The 25104-nt window shown below is 42.4% G+C and overlaps 1 long non-coding RNA gene across 2 annotated transcripts in view; it reads right to left on the minus strand.

Moving 5' to 3' along the window:
• Positions 1-8238: 8238 nt before the first annotated feature.
• Positions 8239-25104, minus strand: part of LOC147346001 (uncharacterized) — a 46896-nt gene continuing 30030 nt past the window's right edge. Inside the window, exons 2-4 of one of the 2 annotated variants that reach the window (XR_015153786.1) lie at positions 12786-14042; positions 10172-10307; positions 8239-9379 (exon numbers count right to left, since the gene is read on the minus strand). This is a non-coding gene — a long non-coding RNA (uncharacterized LOC147346001). Of the gene's footprint in view, positions 9380-10171; positions 10308-12785; positions 18705-25104 lie in introns of those variants that run through there. The other variant, XR_015153785.1, reaches the window with a different exon arrangement.

Consider the following 25104-nt stretch of genomic DNA (forward strand, 5'->3'; position numbering starts at 1 on the left):
CTGGAGTGGGGTGCCATTGCCTTCTCCTGTTCAGTTGCCCAGTCATGTCCAACTCTTCGAGACCCTGTGGACTGCAGCACTCCAGGCCTCCCTGTCCCTCACCACCTTCCGGAGCTTGCCTAAGTTCATGTCTGTTGCATCGGTGATGCCATCCAGCCATCTCATCCTCTGACACCCTCTTCTCCTCCTACCGTCAATCTTTCCTAGCACCAGGGACTTTTCCAATGAGTCAGCTGTTTGCTCATCAGATGACCAAAATACTGGAGTTTCAACTTCAGAGTCCGTCCTTCCAAAGAGTATTCAGGGTTGATTTTCCTTAAGATTGACTGATTTGGTCTCCTTGAAGGTGTAGTAGTCACCAAGATGGTGGTCTCCAAGCCAAAATGATACAGATGACATTCCCAAATTCTCCTACCACAAACCCCCATGGCCTTTTCAATTTCTTTTTCTACCTCAGTACTCTTCTACATGGGACTTGAGATGTTATGTACGTATTATGGAGAGATTACTAAAAAAAAAATTTTTTTTCAAAATTCTTCGTAAATTACATGACATCCATTAAGCTTCCCAATTTTAATGCCAAAAAATATTTACTCTTGTTCAAATTCACCCAGCAATGTAAAGTACCTCTGTGAGGCAAATAGAATTGAATCCATTGATTTCCATGTAATTTATTAATTTCAGCCCTGACAAATACCTGCAGAATCTGAATCACAGCTATTATGAGACAGGGGTTCTCAGGCAGTGTTTATACCATTATAAACAACATTTATCCAAACTACAATGTGCATAACACTTTGCTTCTCACTCCCTTCCTAAAATACTCCAAAATTTCTCTTCAAACATGTGATTTAATTGGTTTGTGACTCTAAATAAAATGTGTGTGTTACATTCACAACTTTGTCATTGACAAATCCCATTAGCCTAGCACAGCACTGGGCAGGTAGGAAGAACTGAATCCTTTCGGCTCACACTGAACTTAACCTGAGTATTATTATAATTATTTACATAATCTGTATGGAAAGCCTATATCAACATCTTGTGAACTTTTCATACCTTGACTGTACTCATTTTCAGTTTCATGGATAATCAAAAAGAGATTGAAAAGATAATTTACTTTCCTGTAAAACACATTCTTAGAACTACCATCAGGGAATAATAGTTAAGAGTAGGCTTGACACTAATGGTAACTCAAATAAGACAGGTTTATTTCTTTCTCAAGTAAAAATTCAGGTGTAAGCTAATGAGTTCTGTAAAATAACTTGCTTCCTGAAGTTGTTAGGGACTCAGGCTCTTTTCAGCTCATAGCTCTGCTACTTGAGCCCTGACTTCATGACACAAAGATGGTAGAGTTCCAGCTATCACATCACGTTCCAGCTATCACATCACGTTCCAGGCAGTAGGATGAATACAGAAGACAGAAAAGCAGAGGTTACTTGCCAGCTACCTTTTAAGAAAATTACCTGGAGGAGCTGCTGAAATTAAAACCCACTGGCCGGAACTTAGCCCCATTGGCCAGAACAAAGCCACACAATCCCAAAGGCATCTCACAAAGTCTCTCTTAAAAAAGTTGGTCATGTGCCAACTACAGTCAGGATTTTAAGAGGCAAGAACAAATATCAGAATAGGTGACTAGCAACTTCTCCAGAATGTGCTTGTTGGAGAGATAGTCTTTAAATTTTCTCAAAGTATAAAATGGCCCATAATGTGCCAGTTTTCTATTTTTGCCTTTGTTTTGCGTAAAAACCTCTTGATGGACAAGTTCTGTCTATAATTCCCCTAGCATAGAAGGGTAGATAGAGATTCTTGCCTCATTAGGATGCTTTCTGTTGAACATGAAAAAACACTCCATGAAAACTGGCTTAAGTGATAAGGGAATTTATAGGCTCACTTATGTAAGAAGTCCAGAATGGAACCCTCTTCCAGAATGTTTTGCTTTAGGCTCCATTGAGGTCATCAAGACACATTTTTGCCCTTCTCTCAAGTGGACTCTGCATTCTTCCACTTCACTGGACTAATTCTTGATCTACGAGTGGTAGCAAGGTAGCAGCAAAGCACCAGGCCAGATGTTCCCAGGTTCAAGTCCCTTGGAAAAGAACAACAGTCTCACTGTGCATTGCTGCGACTGGGTCACACAGACAATGGCTGAACCAATCAGTATAGCCAAGGAGAAAGGAGCATGTGGATCTCTTTAGACCGATCAACACTCATTTCTGCTGCTAGGGGTGGATTTGACAACTTTTAAAAGTGTGTAAGGATGTGAGAGTTGGACCATAAAGAAGACTGAGCGCCAAAGAGTTGATGCTTTGTGGTGCTGGAGAAGACTCTTGAGGGTCCCTTGGACCACAAGGAGATCAAACCAGTTAATCCTAAAGGCAATCAATCCTGAATTTCATTGGAAGGACTGGTGCTGAAGCTGAAGCTTCAATACTTTGGCCACCTAATGCGAAGAACTGACTCATTGGAAGAGACCCTGATGCTGGAAAAGATTGAAGGCAGGAGGAGAAGGGGACAATAGAAGATGAAATGGTTGGATGGCATCACCAACTCAATGGAAATGAGTTTGAGCAAACTCCGGAAGATAGTGAAGGACAGGGAGGCCTGGCATGCTGTTGCAGCCCATGAGGTCACAAAAAGTAGGACACAACTTAGTGACTAAACAACAAAAATATGTGACCTGAGAATGGTGGTTTCCCAAAGGGAATTTGGGATATCATTTTGCCATAAAAATAGTAAGTGGAGGGACTTTCCTGTAGTCCAGTGGCTAAGACTCAAAACTCCCAATGTAGGGGCCTGGTTTCTATCCCTAGTCAGGAGACTAGATTTCACATCCTGCAACTAAGACCTGGCACAGTCAAATAAATAAATATAAAATTTTTTTTTTAAAAAGTGGATACTGGGCAAACAACAAATCTCTGTTGTGGAAACTCATTTCACACACAATGAAGCATTCAACTGGTATTGTCCATGTGTCAAGATATAAAGAATCTGCCTGCAATTCGGGAGACCTGGGTTCGATCCCTGGGTCAGGAAGATCCCATGGGGAGGGGAATGGCTACCCACTCCAGTATTCTTGCCTGGAGAATTCCATAGACAGAGGAGCCTGTCGGGCTACAGTCCATGTGGTTGCACAGAGTCAGACATTGCTGAGAGACTAACACTTTTATATTTTTCAAGATCCTAAGGCCATGAGGCTAAAAATAAAACCAACTTCACAGGCATAGGATAGTTAAATGATATAACACACTTGAAAATATATAATATAACATCTCTAAACAGCAATAAAGATACTATTTTGTGAGCATGCTTATTACCTGGTCTGCCAGATTAGGCCACTAGAAAGTTGTCATCATCATTATTGTTACTGGTATTCAGTGGTGCTCAATAAGAGAACTGGTGAAACCCTGCTAAGTCACTTCAGTCGTGTCCGACTCTGTGCGACCCCATAGACGGCAGCTCACCAGGCTCCTCTGTCCCTGGGATTCTCCAGGCAAGAACACTGGAGTGGGTTGCCATTTCCTTCTCCAATGCATGAAAGTGAAAAGTGAAAGTGAAGTCATTCAGTCATGTCCGACTCTTGGCGACCGCATGGACTGCAGCCTACCAGGCCCCTCCATCCATGGGATTGTCCAGGCAAGAGTACTGGAGTGGGGTGCCATCGCCTTCCTAAACCAAGTTATTTTCAGCTTCCCCTGTATTCTATTCTGACTTCATCCTTCAAAGTCTAATACATCTGCTGAGTCTTTTCCGTATCCTACTCTGTTACATCTCTTTTATGGAGACTTTATACTAAATATGGGAGAATTATTAGCCCCTCTGGAGAAGGCAATGGCACCCCACTCCAGTACTCCTGCCAGGAAAATCCCATGGAAGGAGGAGCCTGGTGGGCTGTAGTCCATGGGGTCACTAAGAGTCGGACACGACTGAGCGACTTCACTTTCACTTTTCATTTTCATGCATTGGAGAAGGAAATGGCAACCCACTCCAGTGTTCTTGCCTGGAGAATCCCAGGGACGGGGGAGCCTGGTGGGCTGCCGTCTATGGGGTCGCACAGAGTCGGACACGACTGAAGCGGCTTAGCAGCAGCAGCAGCAGCATTAGCCCCTGTCTTCAGTGGCCCAAAGTTCTCATTTTGTCTACAAAATTTTCATCACATGACTTCCTAGGTAAGTTTGCTGTCTTCTAGCACATTGTCTCTGGGACAGTGCTAGCTGTGGCAGTCATCTGGAATGGCTATGCATTCTTTCTTTGTCTTCACCCTGAAGGAACTCTGGGAGAGACTTTATAGGGCCCAGGTTTGAGCAGGAAGTGAGTAGTTTTCAGCAGTTTCCTGTGCATCCCAGGAATTCCCTAGTATTTCATCAGCAGCCTCATCCCATCTCTCCACTGCTTCTTCTTTTCATGTCCACCTTTTGTGAAATCAACAGCTATTTGTAAATGGTGAATGATAATTACTATTATCTACCCCAAGCACTTCTTGCATATTGTTCATTTTTCTCTCCAACCCGGACTGTTTATAATTTAAGATTCCCACATCACAAGCAAAGAAAGAGTTCAGAGACATTCAAGTTTTGCCAAACATCCTATGAGGGTGAGCCATGAAACCGATTTGAAGCCAGAGTTGCCTGATTCCAAAGTCTCTGATTTCTCCACTCTGACATGATGCTATTAAAAAGCTATTTCTTCAGCAGACTCACAAATACAGAGAACAAAGTAGAGAGGCAGGAGGGGTAACGTAGGCGTGGCAGAGTAAGAGGTGCAAACTGTTGGGTGTAAGATAGGCTACACGGATATATTGTACAAAATGGGGGATATAGCCAATAATGGAGTACAACCTTTAAAAATTGTATTACATTAAAAAAAAAAATGTTTGGGGCTTCCTTAGTGGTTCAGTTCGTAAAGAATCTGCCTGTCATGCAGGAGACCCCGGTTCAGTCCCTGGGTCGGGAAGATCCCCTGGAGAAGGAAATGGCAACCCACTCCAGTCCTCTTGCCTGGAGAATTCCATGGACAGAGGAGCTGGGCAGGCTACAATTCATGGGACTCACAGAGTCGGACAAGACTACAGAGTCGGACAAGACTGTGTGACTAACTTTCACTCTCAAAGCAATTTTTTAAAAATACCAATTGAGTGGAAAGCAATTTAGTTTTACACCTAATAAATTATTTCAAATAGAACTATAGTTAGGTGTGGTGATTTTTCATAGGCTTGCTGTCTCAATACCAATCAGAATTTACCATGGAGTGAATAAGTGTGCTCCAAAGATGCCCTTGACCAAGCAAAGCAGGGCAGGGACTAGGAGGTCTTATGACTGGGAGCGTGCTTTAATTTGGGCTGAGCTCCAGGACACCATGAAATGTCGATGATGAAAGCATGTGAAGTGAAAGCGTAGACAGAGCAATATGGTTGGCTTCCACGTTAGATCAAGGGAAAAAAGTTCTCAAATGTCAGTTCATGTGCATCCCAATCATGTGGACATTTATTACACAGTAGATTTGTTAGGGGAAGCACACTGACTGAAACCACCCATCCTGGCCAGGCCCTTTAGTAACCATTTTCATGAGCTGTTTTACGATAGGAGGTCCTGGTAAGGAACGCAGAACTAATAAGCCACCATCAACCAGAAGAGTTCAGGAAAGGTCAAAAGGAGACACCACATATCCGGCCACCTCCCAGAATCCTTCTCTCTGGCATCCATCTTGGCTGAACAAGGCGTGCACCCCCAGGAAGGACTCTGAGTCAGAATGATTGGCTAAAGACACCCCGGAAACTAACCCCGTCACCATAAAACCTGAGACTTTGCCAAGTAGCAGAGCAGTTCTCCCGGGTTCCCTTACTCCACTGCTCTCCATCCGGGTGCCCTTTCCCAATAAAATCTCTGTTTTGTCAGCATTTGTGTGTCCTCTGACAATTCATTTCTGATGTTAGACATGAGCCCAGCTTCAGGCTCTGGAAGGGGCCTTCCTGCAACAGATTCTTGGGCTCCACAGCTGGGTGATTCTATGGATGTGGATGACGGCCCACTGACCATATTTGGAAAACCACAGTCCAAGATCTCAAAGCCCCATTTAGGATGCAAACAAAAAGAACTGGGAGTTGGCTGAATGTGAAGTTGATTCTCCTCTTGAACATACCGTTCATTCAAATCATTTATTGAAAAAGATCTTTCTATATGAAAATCTTCTGACCTGCAGTGTTTCTAGAAGGAGTTTTGAGAAAGAAACACACACATTCTTGGAAAAGACTGAATTTAATCTTTTCAATTGAATTCAATTTACAATTTTGTAAATAAATTTATCACTCCGGAAATGGTCAAAATTCACAAGAAGCCTACTATGGATGATCTTAACACAAAGAAGAACCTTCTGTAAAGCAAAAATTGCCTCAAATTTGTCTACTCTGAACGCTTGATATTCATTTAGATTGAATGTTCTCAAAGCAGAACACATCTGAAATCTGGTTTGTCTAAATACTTAGAAAGTAAAATTGTCTAATTATTAAGCTCTATCCTTATTTCCCAAACATGTATGAATGAGCTTTCAGGAGGGCATTCACAGTGCTGTGCAGAGACAAAAAAAAGAAAAAGCAAAAACCACAATCCTCCCCCTCCAAAAAAAAAAAAAACCTCCATTGTTCTTAAATGCCTTTTCCAAAGGGTCTACGTTTAAACTTTTTTTTTCTAATAAAGGCAATAAAAATGTTTGCGACCAATATTGCCGTATAACTTGAAATTCCTTGTCTACTGAAACCCTAGCCAAAAGGCTTTCTTTAGTTTTATATTAAATTATCCCATTTGGTTGGCTGCCTTAATCAACTTAACTGATTACTTACCAGCTCACCATTTCACAGTGTGCAGACACCCCATCAGGACTCTTGTGAACAATTTCTTGGGCTCCTTTTTCCTTTTTGTCTAAACATTAATACCATCTCCCACTATATGGATCACCAACAAGGACCTACCATATAGCACATGGAACTCTGCTCAATGTTATGAGGCCATCTGGCTTGGAGAGGGGTTTGGGGGAGAATGGATACATGTGCACGTACGTATGACTGAGTCCTTTCACTGTCCATCTGAAACTATCACAACATTGCTAATTGGTTATACTCCAATACAAAATAAAAAGTAAAAAAAAAAAAAACCAAAAGAGACTATCTTCCATCTTACCTTCAGGCCCCTGCCCACAACCTCAGGTTCACAAGGCTTTGCAGCTCTGTTATTGGGTTCGTCTGAAAAAAACTTAGGAATTTGAGATTTTTCTTTCCTATTTGGGGGACAGCTGACTGGGGGGGTTGGGGGGAGAATTGGTGAGGTGACTGAACAAAACGAGTTGAACAGTTAATGCTTTAACCTTGCGTATAATTTATACAATAAACAAAGTCACATGCTCCCCTAATAATTTAGATGTAAGCAAATGTTGATTTATTCAGGAAGGCTACTGCCTGAAGCCAAGCCTGCAGCACTAAAATTTGAATTAAACTAGGACAGAAGCAGGCTAGTCTATAATAACATTTGTATAATTTTATTTTTGCCCTTGGCTCAGTTCATTTCCTCGTACAGTAGATGCATGAAATTGGTTCTTCAGCCACCTTTAGCTGATGTTCACTGATATCCGGGCAGGCAGGGAGGCAGGAGAATGCACCTTTCTTAGCTTTGTGTTTTCAATCATAAGGCCTTGAATTCCTAGGTCATTTCTGACAATGATTATCTTTCTCTGAATTGTGTTTTCAGCAAAGCTTTCTGAAGAGCCTCATTTCACCTAGAGATACGGTTTTCCCCTCCTCTCCCTGTGAGGGGGCTCTTAAAACTGAGATTGCTAAATAGATGCAAATGTTGTGCTGTTTTTATTCCTTTATTCAAGCCTGGGGGCATGAAATCTGAGTTCTCTTACTCTGCTTTCAGCAGTGAAATAAGGGCCGTAGGAAAGTCTTTAAACGATGGTGAAAAAATAAATATTAACTTGAAACAGTGAAGGTACAAACCCCCTCATACTATTAACCTTTGACTTAAATAAAAATTAGGAACTACATCTTACCACTTAGCACTTTTGTGAGGGACCGAGGCTCCTCTGGAGGAATCAGGTTTGAGCCAGTAAATAATTTGCGAGAGCTTCTGAAAAGTAGGCAAAGTTTTCCATCCAAACCAGGAGAAAACTTGTTTTTCTCATAGGATTTCCCTGCAGACCAACACCCCAACAGGCATAGTGCACAAAAGAAAGCACTCGCAAACCCCACAATCGCTTTACACGTCTAACCATTTTTATTCAGGCTTTCAAGCAAAAGTAAGAGCTCTTTGGGGGTCAAAAGTTCTGATATAAATAATTTCTTCCCTTAGGTCAGGAAATCAAATATGCTAAAAACTCTCCCTAACCTTTTGTTTAGACGAAGCTTAGAGAGGGGGGAAAATCCCCCAAATTAGAAATCAAAGAATTGGTATTTGCACTTTATATGAAATCTGCATTTATCTCTCACTTCTTCCAGCTGAGAAGGTAAATAGCAGCCGTGGTGTTTTGGAGGCAAATATTGTTGTGTCCTATTCTTGGTAACGAAATCTGCTCCCAGGCCTGCTCCATCCCTGTCTGATTGTGCCCTGGGGCTGTCGCAGGCAGCCAAAGGAGCCTTTCAGAAAATCCAGGCCATGTTTTGACTTCATTACAAATTCCAAATAGAACAAGTTTTCGCCTGGCTTAGGCTTTGGTTATGAAAGTTTCCCACAGCTCTCGAAAATATACAGAATAATAAATGGCCAGGCAGAGAGAGAGAGGAGGCAGTAATTCCATCAAAGGTTTTTGGTCACATCCTAGAGCACAATCACAGAGCCTAGAGAGCTTATGTCACTAGGACCCAGAGATAAAATGTTTTGCCTTGGGCCCGAGGTCACACATTGGGTCAAGAACTCTGAGGTTCTGTCCTTTGTTCCCCTGTGAAGGGGAGAAAGCCTCCTTTCTACCCGACGCTGGCCCCCTAGCCTTCCCTGGAGACACATTGTGAAACGTTCTCACCCTCAAGGGGTGGCTGGGAAGCTTCAAATGTTTTTCGGGCATTTCCAGCATAAAAGCAAAAATTGATGCGTTTCAGTGGGATAAGCCATGAGGCACAAAGGAAAAACCCCCACGGCGGTGGGTGTGAAGAGGAAACTTTTCATTGTCCTGCTGCGGATTTTTTTCTTTCATTTTTCTTCTCTTTTCCTTTTGCTAGCCTCTTTATTAAGTCAAGATGTTATAGGAAGGCACCAGTTAAATATGACATGCAAGCTTATGAAGGCAAGCCTTTACTCCCTAATTACAAGTGAGAACACAGGTTGGCCATGTTCCTGATCTCCATCCTTCTTCCTCCCTTCTCCCTTGTTCCAGGTTCTTCTTCTCTCATCCTTTTTTTCTGGAAAAAAAAAAAAAACATAATGAAACACTTTAATGACAAATTCTAGAAGGCCATACCCTATCCTCCAAGAACCCCAACTACTGATCTCATCATCTTCACAGACATGCCCTTTCTTCCTGCACATCTCTATTTTAGAAAACATGAACAAAATACTTCAAATAAGGGGACTTCCTTTGTGGTCCAGTGGTTGAGACTCCATGCTTCCAATGCAGGGGGTGCAGGTCTGATTCCTGGTCAGGGAACTATGATCCCACATACTGTGTGACCAAAAAACCCCACATTTTTTAAGTGCAAAATACTTCAAATAAGTCCAACAGTGGGCCTTTTACATTAGGTTTTTTGTTTTTTTGTTTTTTTCCCAAAAGAGCTCGTTCACATATATGTCCCTCCCTAGAAGAAGAGTTCATTAGTTCCTTTTTGAAAAACAATTTTGTTTATTTATGTTTGGCTGTGCTGGGTCTTCATCGCTGAGAGGGCTTTTCTCCAGTTGCGGAGAGCTGGGGTTACTCTCTGGTTGTGGTGTGTGGGTTTCTCATTGCAGTGGCTTCTCTTGTTGCAGAGCACTGCCTCCAAGGCACGCAGGCTTCAGTAGTTGGGCTCAGGGGCTCTAGAGCACAGGCACAATAGCTGTGAAGCTTCTCTGAAGCATGTGAGATTCTCCCAGACCAGGGATCTGGACCTGTCTCCTGCATTGGCTGGCAGATTCTTTACCACTGAGCCACCAGGAAACCCTCATCACTAGCTCCTTATTTTTGAAAAGCCAATAACAATAGCCTGACAATTCCTCACCCATCATGCTGACATCATTGGATTGGTGGGCTGTGGCTTCTTGACATCAAAGCCATGGATTATGGCTTTTCCATATGTGGTTCACAATCCAGTCATTGCCATCATCCACATACCATCCACTGTCCTCTTGAAACCCCTGAAGTGATGAAAGAGTCAGGCAGTGGTTGATGATTAAAGGCTGGACCCTGAATTGCTCCCAAACTCATTTTTGAAGAGTCTTTGAACATGAACAAAATGTTATCAATGAGTTTTAACCGGGAAGAGCAAGCACTATTGTGTCTCTGTTCCCCACATTTAGTCAAACTTGTAAACTCATCCTTCTGATGGCTTCCGCTGGTAGCTGGACCCAACAGAAGCATTCGATAGAATCCATAAGAAAATGATAATTCTGTTGTTCTGATTATACACCACCTGGTATAGAATATATATCTTAAATATAAAAAAAGGCATTAGTAAGTATTTGTGATTTAACCAGACTGCAATTACAGTATGAAGAGAAATTGTTACTGGGAAATCTACCATTATACACCACCTGGTATAGAATATATATCTTAAATATAAAAAAAGGCATTAGTAAGTATTTGTGATTTAACCAGACTGCAATTACAGTATGAAGAGAAATTGTTACTGGGAAATCTACCATTGGCAGGGGGCAGCAGGCAGCAAGGGTGCCTTGGTGTGTGAAAGTGCGAGTGTTAGTTGCTTAGTTGTGTGCTACTTTTTGAGACCCTATGGACTATACCCCATCAGGCTTCTCTGTCCACGGAACTCTCCAGGCAAGAATACTGGAGTGGGTAGCCATTCCCTTCTCCAAGGGATCTTCCTGACCCAGGGATTGAACCTGTGTCTCCTGTATTGCAGATTCTTTACTGCCTGAGCCACCAGGAAAGCTCCAAGAATACTGGAATGGGTAGCCATTTCCTTCTCCAGGAGATCTGCCTGACCCAGGGGTTGAACCCAGGTCTCCTACATTGCAGGCAGATTCTTTACATCTGAGCCACCAGGAAAGCCACCAGGAAGGCTTGTGTGTCTATATTAAGATCAAGGAAGAAACACAGCCAAGAACAAGGTGAAAAGAAGTTCATTCATTGTCTCAAGGAAATAAAGACCTCAGACTTTTCAAATATACCACTGGCATCAGATACTAATCACAAGGTAATTATTTTTTAAAGAGTTTCCTGAGTAAGACACAGACACCCATGACACCCTTAGGCTAATATATGCACCTAGAGACTAATTCTGCCCTTGGTTGTATGTGCGTTAGTTGTCCTTGGAGTGAATAAAAGCTGCTTTCCATGTTACTCTAGCTTCCTATTTTTTTTTTTTTTAATGCCACTTCAGAAGATAGGGATAAAAATGCATCAGATTAAAAAACACTCCTCAAGGGCAATTTGTATGAAAAGTTAAGCTGGGCAACATCAAACTAGGCCCCTTCCTGTAAAATACATCAAATTCAAAGAAGTACTTTTCTTTAAGTTACTAATCTTTCTAATGAATATCAGACTCCATCAGCCAAACTGCTTTTTTGGCAACAACAGTTTTTACCAATGTAAAAGACTGCAAGATGTATTAACAGAAAGTACCCAAAGTATTAATCAATTGCTAAAATACTTTCCTATCCTTTGTCCAAGGAAAAATGCTTTGTTCAAGGAATTTCAAACTTTGTTCAAGGAATTCTGACACTGGAAAGGATGGTCCCTGTCAATCACGGTAATTTGGTATTGCAGGTCTTATTCCTGGGACACCCAGTCAGTGGGCACTCTGAGAGAACCCCCTCCCTGCACATTCCCTATAACAGCCCTGGAATGAATGTAACACCAGCTCATCTCCCCAACACTTCTGCATTAACCCACCTCCAATCGCTTAAAATATCAGATGCCATGCCTGATTTTTTTCAAGCATAAAGAAAATTTCTAAGAATTCCCTGGTAGTCCAGTGGTTAAGACTCAGCGCTTTCACTGTAGTGACCCAGGTTCAGTCCCTAGTCTGAGAACTAAGATTCTGCAAGCCATGTGGTGTGGGAAAAAAAAAAAGGAAAAAAGAAAATTCCTGACCTCATTAGACTACATTTCAGATGTCATAAATGGCCATATCTTACACCCAGCTCATGGGCCATCCAATGTTCTATAACTCTTTTTGGAGTTATATTGCAGTCAGAATTCTGCTTTCATACATGCATTCATTCATTATTTATTGAAAACCTCCAGTGTACCAGTCACTGCTTCTAGGAGCTAGGGTAAAGTGGTAAAGGAGACAGTTAACAACATCCCACTCTCAATGAGTTGATTTTCTACCAGGCAGAGGCATCAACAAATCAGCCACCAAATGAAGACAATCATTTCAAACAACAATAAAAGTAAAGGAAAATGATGACACAGAGTGGGCTCACAAGGATGGGAAGGTTTCCTAGGGGAGGGGAAAACATTGAGCTGAAATCTGAATCCCAAGAAAGACTCAGCTGTTGTGAATCTAAAAAGATAAGATGAACTCTGTCTCTTAGTCAGAACATTTACTCATATTATTCTGTAGATTGTGTACCCTCATAACCGGAACACCTACAAGATTCCAAGCAGAAATCGTAAAACCCAGGCATAAAGGCATACCTTTTACTTACCAGCAGGACAACTCCAGGCATTATTTCTCAGTTGAGGGCATATTTAATTACCAAATGTTCTGCGGATGTCTTCCAAGCTGTATAGATTGCTGACTTTCAAGAACATAGACTTCTTCCTTTATCACAGAAATACCACTGTCCTTGATGAATTTGCATCTGCAATGATTCATCATTTTGTACTTTACAATTATTTAAGTTCTTCTAAACAACCAGGTACATGCAAAGCACGCTTGCTTTTATTTCATTAGATAACTAACCTCAGAGCTCCGCGAGCAATTTTAAACTTGAAAAAAAAAAAAAATTCAGCTGTGCTGCTATTTCACTGTTCAGGCAACACACTCACCACGCCAGTCAGATTGAGAAATGATTGCCTTCGCTAGTGGCTTACAAGAAAAGACTTCAGGTCACATATTAATTTTTAAAATGTTTTTCTTAAGCCCCTTTTAGCCTTCATGGCACATTCAGAGGCCAGGTATAAAGGAATTCTTAGAATATGGTTTTATTCAATGGCATGCAAGTTTACCCCCACACCATGTCACATCTGGACACCTCCATTCTGGTTGCTTAGGTGTCTGATGGTTTGTCAGAAGGCTAGCCATAACTTAGGCGGAAAACTGGACTCCATTAAAAAAACATTAAAAGCTGAAAAGGAGGCAAGTTGATGTGGCATGGCTCCCAGCAATAAGGAAGCAAGAATGCACACTGAAGCTTAGAAATAGAAAGTGATGTCCTCATAAAAACATGGCTCCAGGCTGGTGTGCCACTAGAAATTCTTCTGTCAGTTTAGAATATTTAGCTTCAAGGGATTTCGACTTTCAAATGTATCTCTGGATGCAAAATAGGCTGCACAGAAGGAGATAGCATTGAAGAAGGAAAGACGAACTGCTCCCAATTACGATCGATTTACGTGAAGCTGAAGATTCCTTTTTTTTCAGATAGCATATTTGATCAGAAAGCGTGCAAGTGGGATGGATGAGCTATCTCGCTGACGCCGAGTGATCCGCTGGCCTTCATAACTAGAAAATTGTGCTAAGAACTGATAGGCCAAAACAATATTAAAAGCTTCAGCACTACTGGTTATCAAGGGAAACTTTCAGCCTAATTGGAAAGCTCACAGCTTCAGGCATCTGAAAAGTTTTGGTTTGGGGCTCTTCCGCGGCATTCCAATGCAGTATTTCCAATCAATAATGGGATGCTATTCACAGCTCCATCATGAGGCTTATGAAGTCCCCTGAGTTTTGTATTTGACTTGTTAAACTGTAAAAAGAGTTGGAGAAACAAACAGAAAAGAAATATCTCAGTCCCCAGCTGCCCAAATATAAAACAATTGAATAAACAAACTCCGGTGCTCAAAGAAAACGGGAAATGGCAAAATGGAAAAGACAGACTGACGCATTTTCATGCACAAACAGCGAGCATCTTGGGTGACCTTCCTGAGTGCAATCTGTCCAGCTGGGTGTTAGGCAAAGAGCTTATCTCTCCAGGCAGATCGAATTATGTGTTAAGATTACAGTGATGCAGATTGTTCCCTAAAACCCACAGACACGAGACTCTTCCTTCCCAACAGATGTGGCCTTCTCAGCGCCATTTAGCTATAAGCAGTAGGTTACGAAGGCCAATGAAAGCATATCCCCAAAAGACTCAGAACAGTGCTTTCCTCAGAGCGACTGTCAACTGTACCTGGAAAACGTCACAATTTTCTTAGCCAACCGCCTTGCACAGAATGGAGCAACAGAATCTTCATCCCTTGGAGATGCCCATGTTTACAGAATGATGTGCCCCAGAGAACTTCCGCTGACATCACCAAGGAGTGTTGAAAGGGAACAGATCCAGAACAAGTTCTGTACTGGGTTTTGATTTTTCTTTTCCCCCAAAGGTTCACCCAGTTGCCTTCATCAGAGGTTTGAAAGGGAACACAGGAGATCTGAGCTGTTGAGTGAGACGTGAGGAGCTGAAAATACCGATTAATATAAATACCGATAAATACTGCTGCTGCTGCTGCTGCTAAGTCGCATCAGTCGTGTCCGACTCTGTACGACCCCACAGTCGGAAGCCCACCAGGCTCCCCTGTCCCTGGGATTCTCCAGGCAAGAACACTGGAGTGGGTTGCCATTTTCTTCTCCAATGCATGAAAGTGAAAAGTGAAAGTGAAGTCGCTCAGTCGTGTCTGACTCTTAGCGACCCCATGGACTGCAACCTACCAGGCTCCTCCATCCATGGTATTTTCCAGGCAAGAGTACTGGAGTGGGTCGCCAGTGACTTATCCGATAAATACCGATACATTAATATAAATACCGATTTAAATACCGATTCAACCCAGCACTTGCCCCTGCCCTTTGGTGTGAAACGTCAACTTGTGGAACCAGAGGACAAAAGCCTCCTTTGTGTCCAGGGTAAGAGAGAGACAGACCTCAGTGTGAACCTAAAGAGACATTTTGGGACTTCCCTGGTGGCTCCGTGGTGGACACTCCACCTGCAGCAGATATGTGTTCGATCCTGGTCCAGGAAGAGCCCACATACCTCGGAGCAACTAAGCCCGTGTGCCACAGCTACCGCACCTGTGCTCTAGAGCCTGGGAGGTGGAACTACTGAAACCCGGGCACCCTAGAGCCTGTGCTCAGCAATAAGAGAAGCCACTGCAATGAGAAGCCTGCTCACCACTGTGAAGAGTAGCCGCCATTCACCACAACTAGAGAAGGCCTGTGCAGCGAAAAAGACCCTGCATAGTCAAAATTAAATAAATAAAATTACTTTTTAAAGAGACACATCTTTACCCACATTTTAATATTTCTGAAATCAAAATACATCTTACCATCACCGTTAGCCCCAGTAGTTGGCCAGTTATCACTGCCTTTAGACCTGCATAAAACATGTGAAGTGACTCAGAAGGGAATCCTAGAGACAGGAGAGGAAGCTTTTGGGAAATGCTCCATCACCAATGCTTTTGATGGCACAGAGGACAAGCCTGAACAGCAAAACATGAAGATTACAGACTCCAAGTAGGAAACTAATTCATAAGAATCACATTCTGAAAATGAAGTTTTGTAAATTCCTCAGCCAATGTATTTCATTTTTAGTTTGCCTTTTACATATGCACAAGAGATATATAGGGGCAAAATCAATGCCAAAATAAGTACAAGAACCTTTCCAGGGACTTCCCTGGGGGTCCAGTGCTTAAGACTTCACCTTCCAATGCATGGGATGCAGGTTCAACCCCTGGTTGGACAGCTAAGATCCCACATGCCTTGGGGTCAAAAAAAAAAAAAAAAAAAAAAGACATAAAACAGAAGCAGTATTGTAACAACTTCACTAAAGACTTTAAAAAAATGGTTCACATCAAAGAAAACTTGAAAAAAAAAAAACCTTTCCAACAAAAATTCTAAGGCATAAAAAAAAAAAAATCATGGTGCTACAGTTGTAGGAGTAATTTTTGTTTTCTTCAGTTCAGTTCAGTCGCTCAGTTGTGTCCAACTCTTTGCGACCCCATGAATCGCAGCACGCCAGGTCTCCTTGTCCATCACCAACTCCCAGAGTTCACTCAGACTCATGTCCATTGAGTCAGTGATGCCATCCAGCCATCTTATTCTCTGTCGTCCCCTTCTCCTCCTGCCTCTAATCCCTCCCAGCATCAGAGTCTTTTCCAGTGAGTCAACTCTTCGCATGAGGTGGCTAAAGTACTGGAGCTTCAGCTTCAGCATCATTCCTTCCAAAGAAATCCCAGGGCTGATCTCCTTCAGAATGGACTGAGTGGATCTCCTTGCAGTCCAAGGGACTCTCAAGAGTCTTCTCCAACACCACAGTTCAAAAGCATCAATTCTTCGGCGCTCAGCCTTCTTCATCGTCCAACTCTCACATCCATACGTGACCATAGGAAAAGCCATAGCCTTGACTAGAGGGACCTTTGTTGGCAGAGTAATGTCTCTGCTTTTGAATATGCTATCTAGGTTGGTCATAACTTTTCTTCCAAGGAGTAAGCGTCTTTTCATTTCATGGCTGCAGTCACCATCTGCAGTGATTTTGAATTTGTTTTCTTGGTGGAACATAAAACCATAGTGGGTCTTACAACCTATGATACCTGAACTTCACTGAAACACAATAGTTCACTTAACAGCCCGGAACTTCACATCTCTCTTCTGAAAAAGGTCCTAAGAGAGATGGAGGCTGACCCCAGTAGCTGGCCCCAAGATGAATTCACAGAGGTCTATGTGACACACGATCTATTCCCAGTCGATGGTGATATTACTCTCTAGCCATTTATCTGCTTCAACCACAATACAAATACCACAAACAAACTCATTTGCTCAGCCCAGCATGCTTTCCTGTTTTCATTTAACTTGTCAACTCTGTACCATGTGGACAAAACCCCACAGACATCAACAAAGCCTTGATGACAAGAATACTTTTTGGTGATAATCTGTGAAGCAAATGAAATGAAATGATTACCTGATTCAGTGTTTTAATGACAGAATGACTGTAACATGAAATCCAATTGTTCTAAATGCCACTCCAGGAAAAAAAGAAAAAGATACACTAATCTCAAGGTGGGTTGTGTAGGTGCTCAGTTGCTTGGTCATGCCTCACTCTTTGTGACCCCATGGTCTGTAGCCCGCCAGTCTCCTCTGTCCTTGGGATTTTCCAGACAAGAATACTAGAGTGGATTGCCTTTGCTTTGTCCAGGGGATCTTTCCCAACCCAGGGATTTAACCCTGGTCTCTTGCATTGGCAGGAGGATTCTTTACCACTGTGCTACCTGGGAAGCCCAAGGTGGGTAGAGGAAATTGCTTTAAACTTTTTTTCACTAAAATAATTTTTTAAACTTTGACCATCAGATTATAAGCCAACTAAAACACTTAAATATCTTTAAGTTGAATGGCTGAGCAACCATTATTTTTCTAATTCTAAATGTCTCTCAAAAAAAAAAAAAAGTAATAAGCAGATCAGCAATCTTCAATTGGGACTAAAATTTCTAAAATTAACTTTAATTTTGACTTGATTCTTTTTTCCTTCTTGAAAATCCATTTTTAAATAGCCACTTCTTTGTCAGTGAATAAACAGAGAACCCACTGGTTCCCCACTATTTTCTTTCTTTCCTTATTCGTATTTTCCTGCCCAAATCCTCAAAATGATACTGTGGATATCTGCTTTCTGCTTCATTGAGGCCACCATTAGTGCAGTCAGAATACAGAGGCAAAAAAAAAAAAAAAAAAAAAACTAGCCAATTTAAGCCTTAACAAATGTGCAACTTGCACTTTTAAAGGGGTAAGTGGCTATTGAGAGAGAGAGAGAGAAACATCAAAATAGAGCATGTCAAGATAAATCAGCAACAGTTAATGCAGTCTAAGATGCATGGCGATTATACTTTTAAAAGGGGCTTCTCAAGTGGCTCAGTGGTAAAGATTCAGTCAGTTCAGTTGCTCAGTTGTGTCCGACTTTTTGTGACCCCATGGACTGCAGCACGCCAGGCTTCCCTGTCCATCACTAACTTCCGGAGCTTGCTCAAACTCATGTTCATCTGGTCATTGATGCCATCCAACCATCTCATCCTCTGTTGTCCCCTTCTCCTCCTGCCTCCACCAGTGGTAAAGAATCTGCCTGCAAATACAGAAGGTACAAGAGACCCGGGTTCAATCCCTGGACGCGGAAGATCCCCTGAAGGAAGAAATGGTAACCCACTTTAGTATTCTTGCCGGGAAAACCTGACAGACAGACGAGCCTAGTGGGCTACAGTCCATAGGACGGCAAAGAGTCAAACATGACTTAGCGACTGAGCATGCACACGCACATACTTTTTATTAGCATTCAGATAAAAGGTGTTGACACTTATTGAGCCTTTATTATACCCAGCTACTAAGTGTTGTGTATATAGACACTTATTTAATCCTTATCTATCCTTCTAAGTAGATACTATTATGATCACCCCAACAGTTGAGGAACCTGCGGCAAGGAGAAGTTAAGTGGCTTGCCCAAGGTCAGACATTAAATAGAGCTGAGATTCAAACCCTATCAGGTTGACCTCAACATGCAACCACTGTGCTACATATTTATGATTCCAAGTTGTATATTTTTTTCCACATCATGGTCCTACAATCAATGATTGTCATAGTTTAAGTGGCTACATTCTTTTTTTGTGTGGGGGACATAAAATATGTCTTAAAATTGATGTCATCTTGGAGTCTATGAAATGGTATATTGCTTCATTGAGTGGAGAAGCTCTGGTTTCTACTGAAAGGTCTCAAACAAAAGGCCCTTCACAATCCAGAAGACTGATGCCAACAATAGGGATCAGAGTATGAAATTGCAAGGCCTGGAAACTTTCTTGTGTTGTCAGGAAGAAGGCAGCAGCAGAAAGCTAATCCTCCTGTATGCTGGGTAGCAAAGGCAGCCTTGAGGGGTTGGGACTAGATCAAGGCAGCCCTGGAGGGCTGTTTGCCTCCCTTCTCACCTAGAAGCTGTGGATGTGTGAGACTCCTGAAATGCGTTCTCACTGATAAAGCTGAAAGACTGGCCAAAGTTCACAAAACAAAGGCTCAGAAGCAAATTAAAAGTCAGAATCCAGGTATATCCCTCAAAGGTAGTGTGTTAGTTGCTCATTTGTGTCGGACTCTTTGTGACCCCACGGACTGTAGTCCGCCAGGCTCCTCTGTCCATGGAATTTTCCAGGCAAGAATACTGGAGCGGGTTGCCATGCCCTTCTCCACGGGATCTTCCTGACCCAGGAATCAAACCCTTGTCTCCTGCATTGGCAGACAGATTCTTTACCATCTGAGCCACCAGGGAAGCTGGGGGCTTTGACAATTAAAATTGTTGAAGACGATGCTAGTTCAGTTCTCTTTGGGGCACTGATCACAATATAGGTTGATAAGAACATGCTAACTCGGCACAGGGACTCTTCTCTGCACAGGGGCAGAGGCTGTCTAATAGGCCCGGCTGCGGGCAGCCACATCCCCATCAGAGACAAGTTTGATGCTGTCATTGAGAGTGACTCCCAAGAGAAAGTCTCGGACGGTGAACTTGAGGGAAAAGGGCAAAATCCAGGAATAAGAAGAAAATGGTGAATAGCAAGCTGAAAGGCAAAGAGAACCTCAACGTTCAGAATCGGCTGGAGGTGAGTTAAGACGCCGCTGAGCACAAAACCTGAATCTGCAAGAAAGATGGAGAGGGGAGGCTGTCAGACGGAAAAGTGTGTGGATTTATGAAAGCAGCCTGGCCAAAGCGCGGGCTTCATCAGAAACTAATGAAACAGAGGAATCCCACCCCCCAACACCACCCCCGCTCCTGCCCTGCTCCGTTACCGTCCCTAATCAAAAGAACTGACGAATAAAATCAGAGATCGTGACAATTTGAAGGAGAAAAACAGAAGACAGACGGGGAGGGTCTGGCAAGGGGAGAAACAGGATCGCACGTTTGAAGACAGAATCCTACAGGTAAGACTGGGGGCAAGAGTTTCCAATTACAGACAAGGGCGAAAATGGCAGAGAAGATATGAAATATCGTATTTGTGTTTGTTCTGTACGGAAAATGAGGCTCTTCCTACCTCAAGGACAATTTTCACAGAAAGCAAGATGGGCTGTGAGTAAGGATGCGGGTTCTCGCCACGTAGTGGTGCGACCCCCACCAGGCGGATCCGCTCGCGGTCATAGCGCCCCCGGGAGGCCGGACCCCGCACTGCAGCCACAAGGAGGCCTGGCCCTGACGCCCACGGGTCCCTCACAGACTAACACACGCACCCAGGACCCACACACAGCGCGCACGCGCACACACACACACACACACGTCTCCTCTTTTGTCAGAAGCTACTCTAGAGTTCTCTGATTTTTACCCCCTGTTCATTCCAGTCCATGCTACATTCTGATACACCTGAAAAATTCCATTTTTTCTGCCCTTCCTACCACCCCAAGGTGGCCTCAGATTGCATCGTAAGCTAGCACTGAAATATTACACATGATCTTCACCGACTTACCTTGATGCCCCATCCCCTCCCACAATTCTCTCAAATCCTCGGTTCAGCTGCCTGGATCCCAAGGTCCCAGTCTGCTCTGCTCTGCTGGCTTGCTTCTCTCCACTTGTCCAACTACCTCATGTCTTTTAACTCTGCTCAATGTTATGTGGCAGCCTGGATGGGAGAGGAGTATGGGGGAGAACGGATACATGTATATGTACGGCTGAGTCCCTTTGCTGTTCACCTGAAACCATCACAACATTGTTAATCAGCTATATGTATGTGTGTTTGTGCTAAGTCACTTCAGTTGTGTCCGACTCTTTGTGACCCTATGGACCATGGCCTGCCAGGCTCCTCTGTCCGTGGGATTCTCCAGCAAGAATACTGGAGTGGGTTGCCATGCCCTCCTCCAGGGATCTTCCCAACCCAGGGATCGAACCCATGTCTCTTACAACTGCTGCATTGGCAGACGGGTTCTTTACCACTAGTACCAGCTGGGAAGCCCCAGTTGGCTATATCCCAATACAAAATAAAAAGTAAAAAAAAAAAAAAAAATCACTTTTTTTTTTTAAACTGCTTTATTGAGATTTCGTTCACATACCATGTACTTCGCTAGTTTAAAGCATACAGTCATTTGGTACATTTGCAATGTTGGGCAACCACCACCACTAATTCCAGGGTATTTTCATCACCCCCAAAAGGAAACTCAGATCCATTAGCAATTATTCTTCTTTCATCACCATCCACACTGTCCCCTGATAGCCACAAGCCTACTTTGGCTTCTATGGATGATCCACCTGTCCTGGACACTTCACACAGATGGAATCATAAATCACATAGATGGATCTTTGTGCCTGGCTTCTTTCATCTGGATTTCAAGGTTCACCCATATTTTAGTGTGTATTAGTACTTCATTTTTTTTCTGTTACTGAATAATATTTCACTGTGGATATACGACATTATGTTCATCCATTCATCACTGATGGACATTTCCTTGTTTCTAATTTGAAGCTGTTAAGAATAATGGTGTTCTGAATATTTGTGTATGTGTTTGTGTGTATATATGTTTTCATTTCTCTTGGAGTGGAATAGCTTGGTCCTATGGTAACTCTATGCTTAATATTTTAGAAACCTGCCAGACTGTTTTCCAAAGTGGCTGCACTATTTTACATCCCCATGGGGCTTCCTGGTAGCTCAGCTGGTAAAGAATCTGCCTGCAATGCAGGAGACCATGGTTCAATTCCTGAGTCGGGAACATCTGCTGGAGAGGGGACAGGCTACCCACTCCAGTATTCTTGGCTTCCCTGGTGGGTCAGCTGGTAAAGAATCTACCTGCAATGCAGGAGACCTGGGTTCAATCCCTGCATTGTGAGTTGAGAAGGGAATGGCTACCCACTCCAGTATTCTGGCCTGGAGAATTCCATGAACTGTATAGTCTATGGGGTTCCAAAGAGTCATACACGACTGAGCAACTTTCACTCACTCATAACCAGTATATGAAGGCTCCAATTTCCCCACACCCTTGATAACACTTGTGAGTATTTGAGATTCACCTTTAACAAGAAATATATATATATATATATATATATATATGACCAATTTGCTGATATTTCTAACTATGTGGCAGAGTCTGTGCTTAGTGATTTTTGCAAATTAGGTGATCAAGGATTAGAATTTAGTGATCGGACAAAGCTATGGTAATGGTTCAAGGACTCATGTCTCCAAAGCTCACTTTCAAATACAACTCTAGATAGCCCCCCAAGATGCCTTTACAAGTCAACTCCAGACACTGAGACCATTCTTCTGAACACAGAGCGAGTTGGTAATGGTTTGCATACCACCTTGAATGGTTCTCTGGTTGTCTGCTGTATAAAATACTGTTTTCCCAATAGACAGTAAACACTGTTGGCTGGAATTACTTTCCCTCCATTTTGTGCTGGGAAAATAAAATGTTTAATAAACACTATATGAGTTGACAGAATTTTTTGAGAATTTTTTTGTTTGATTTCTTTTTTTCTGAGAAGTCATACAGTTTCCCTTTTGGCTTGTTTCCATGATGTCTGAGTGAAGCAAGAAGGAATAGATCATGACGATGCTCACACTCATACCTCACCTACTGCTAGAAACTGCAGAAATGTGTGTTATAGAGAGCATCACCTGTTTTCTTTAAAAAAGAAAGAAAGAAAGAAAGAAACAACACTTTTTAATAGAAAACCTCAACTTTTCCTTTGGAATCCAATACACACACATACACACTCACCCCACTCCTTACATACAAATATACCATGCACACACACATACATCATATGTACTTACATGTGAACATTTTTTGCATGTGTTGTACATACCAGGGACTTTATCTATGTCATCTTTTATCCATCTAACACAACCACAAGGTAAGTATTAATTACTCTCATTTTATACATAAACAAACTGATATACACACGTTCTTTTCACCAAGGGTGCTGCTGTTTAGTCAATAAAACATGTCCGACTCTTTGTGACCCCATAGACTGTAGCCCGGCAGGCTCCTCTGTCCAAGGGATTTCCCAGGCAAGAATACTGGAGTGGGTTGCCATTTCCTTCTCCAGGGGATCTTTCCAACCCAGGGATCAAACCCATATCTCTTGCTTGGCAAGTGGATTCTTTATCACTGAGCCACCTGGGAAGCCCAAGGTTACACAGGTAGTAAATGACAGAACCGACTTTGACCATTAAACCGATAGTCTTTTCACCACACCACACTCTTCTCTCAGATGTTCCAGGAGGCATGTAGCTTGGTCATGGAGCTTCACTAATTCATTCCCTCATCTTCTTGTAGCACCTATCCTGTGGCCGCCACAGCCTGTCCCACACAGTCCAGCTCGGTGTAATCTCGTCTGTGTTCCTGTCCCTGCACCCTCCACAACCAAACATCCTCATCAAACTCTGGAGATTTACATAAAAACATTCCAGGACAAGAAGCAGATGCAGTTTGTGTTTATGGACCTGGGGCTTATGGTTTTGAAACAATGTACTGGGACTAGATGATGTTCAACTCTTCACATCATGCCCAGCCTCAATGGATTCCAAAGTGTTATCCAATAAACTCTGAAAGAAAAATAGTAAATTCCACATGTTAAAATGAGGTCCACTTGATCAAGTTCTCGTGAGTTACATCTCCTAGACAAACATGAATGAGGACCATCAAAAGAGCCTACAACTAATTCTAGATAGGTTGGTTTTAATCCAGTGAGACATTAATCACTTAATCTCCCTGGGCTTAAGTTTCTTCAACTATTAAAAAAAAGAAAATTGGTTGAATTACATGATCCTGAAGGTCCTCTTTAAATATGAAATTATGTGATTCTTTAATAATGAGGAATGGCCTCTCGGGAGTAGGGGAGAAGAGAATGGAGAACAGGGTAATTTACCTGGAGTCGACAGATGTGTTTCAAGGGGACAAGAACTCCCCAGAGGAAATGCGGATTATTTTGTGAGTTCACATTGGAAGAGAGAGGATTCATTGTTTCACTAGATTCACGATGGACTCAGTAACCTCCCATGTCTGCCAATTACTTGATTATAGGTTGGAGTTCAAAAGTGGTTGTGGAAAATCGTTTCCCCCAGAAGACTGAATTCATGTTGAGGGCAACTTCAAAGTCCTTTTCTTACTGCTTACAAATAGTTTAAGACACAGTATTTAGACAGGGCATTCTCTGTTGGTCCAGTAGTTAGGACTCAGTGCCTCCACAGCTGTGAAAAGGGTTCAATCCTTGGTTGGGGAACTAAGATCCCGAAAAAAATACAATGAAGCAAAAAAAAAAAAAAAAAAAAAGACAAAGAACACATCCTTAGCTGAGCTCTCTAAATGTTCTTCCTCTAAGGTGGCGAGTTAGACCAGTGATGCTCGTGTGTGATGACAAGTAAATACGTCACAGGGTATAATGTTCCCATAGGAAATATAGTCAATTATATTGTAACAGCTTTTTATGGTGACCGGTCTTACTGCCACGATCATTTCATAATGCATAAAAATGCCGAAAAAATACTGAATATGTTGTACACCTGAAACAAATATATTGTCTGATAATAACAACTCATTTTTTAAATGTCCAGAGATGATGGTTTTGGACACAGATTTTCATCATCACTTGCCAGATTTTCTGGGTAAGCCTTTTCAGGGCTGGGATTCTGGAAATCTACAGGGGGGTTTTATCCACATCGGAGAGGATCTTTCTTCATTCACTACAATGTTAGAGATGAATATACTAGCTATACTCTTTTGTGCGTGATCCTAATGAAAGTCTAAATTCGGCTTTAAACTCTCCATCTCTCAGATTTCAGATTATCTCTATAGATAAATAATGGATTGGATCTGAGAGCCAATCAAACTTACAA

This window comes from Bos grunniens, chromosome 24, assembly GCF_055505025.1.
Source record: "Bos grunniens cultivar Pamir isolate PY7600 chromosome 24, Bosgru_T2T1.0, whole genome shotgun sequence".
Classification (NCBI taxonomy): domain Eukaryota; kingdom Metazoa; phylum Chordata; class Mammalia; order Artiodactyla; family Bovidae; genus Bos; species Bos grunniens.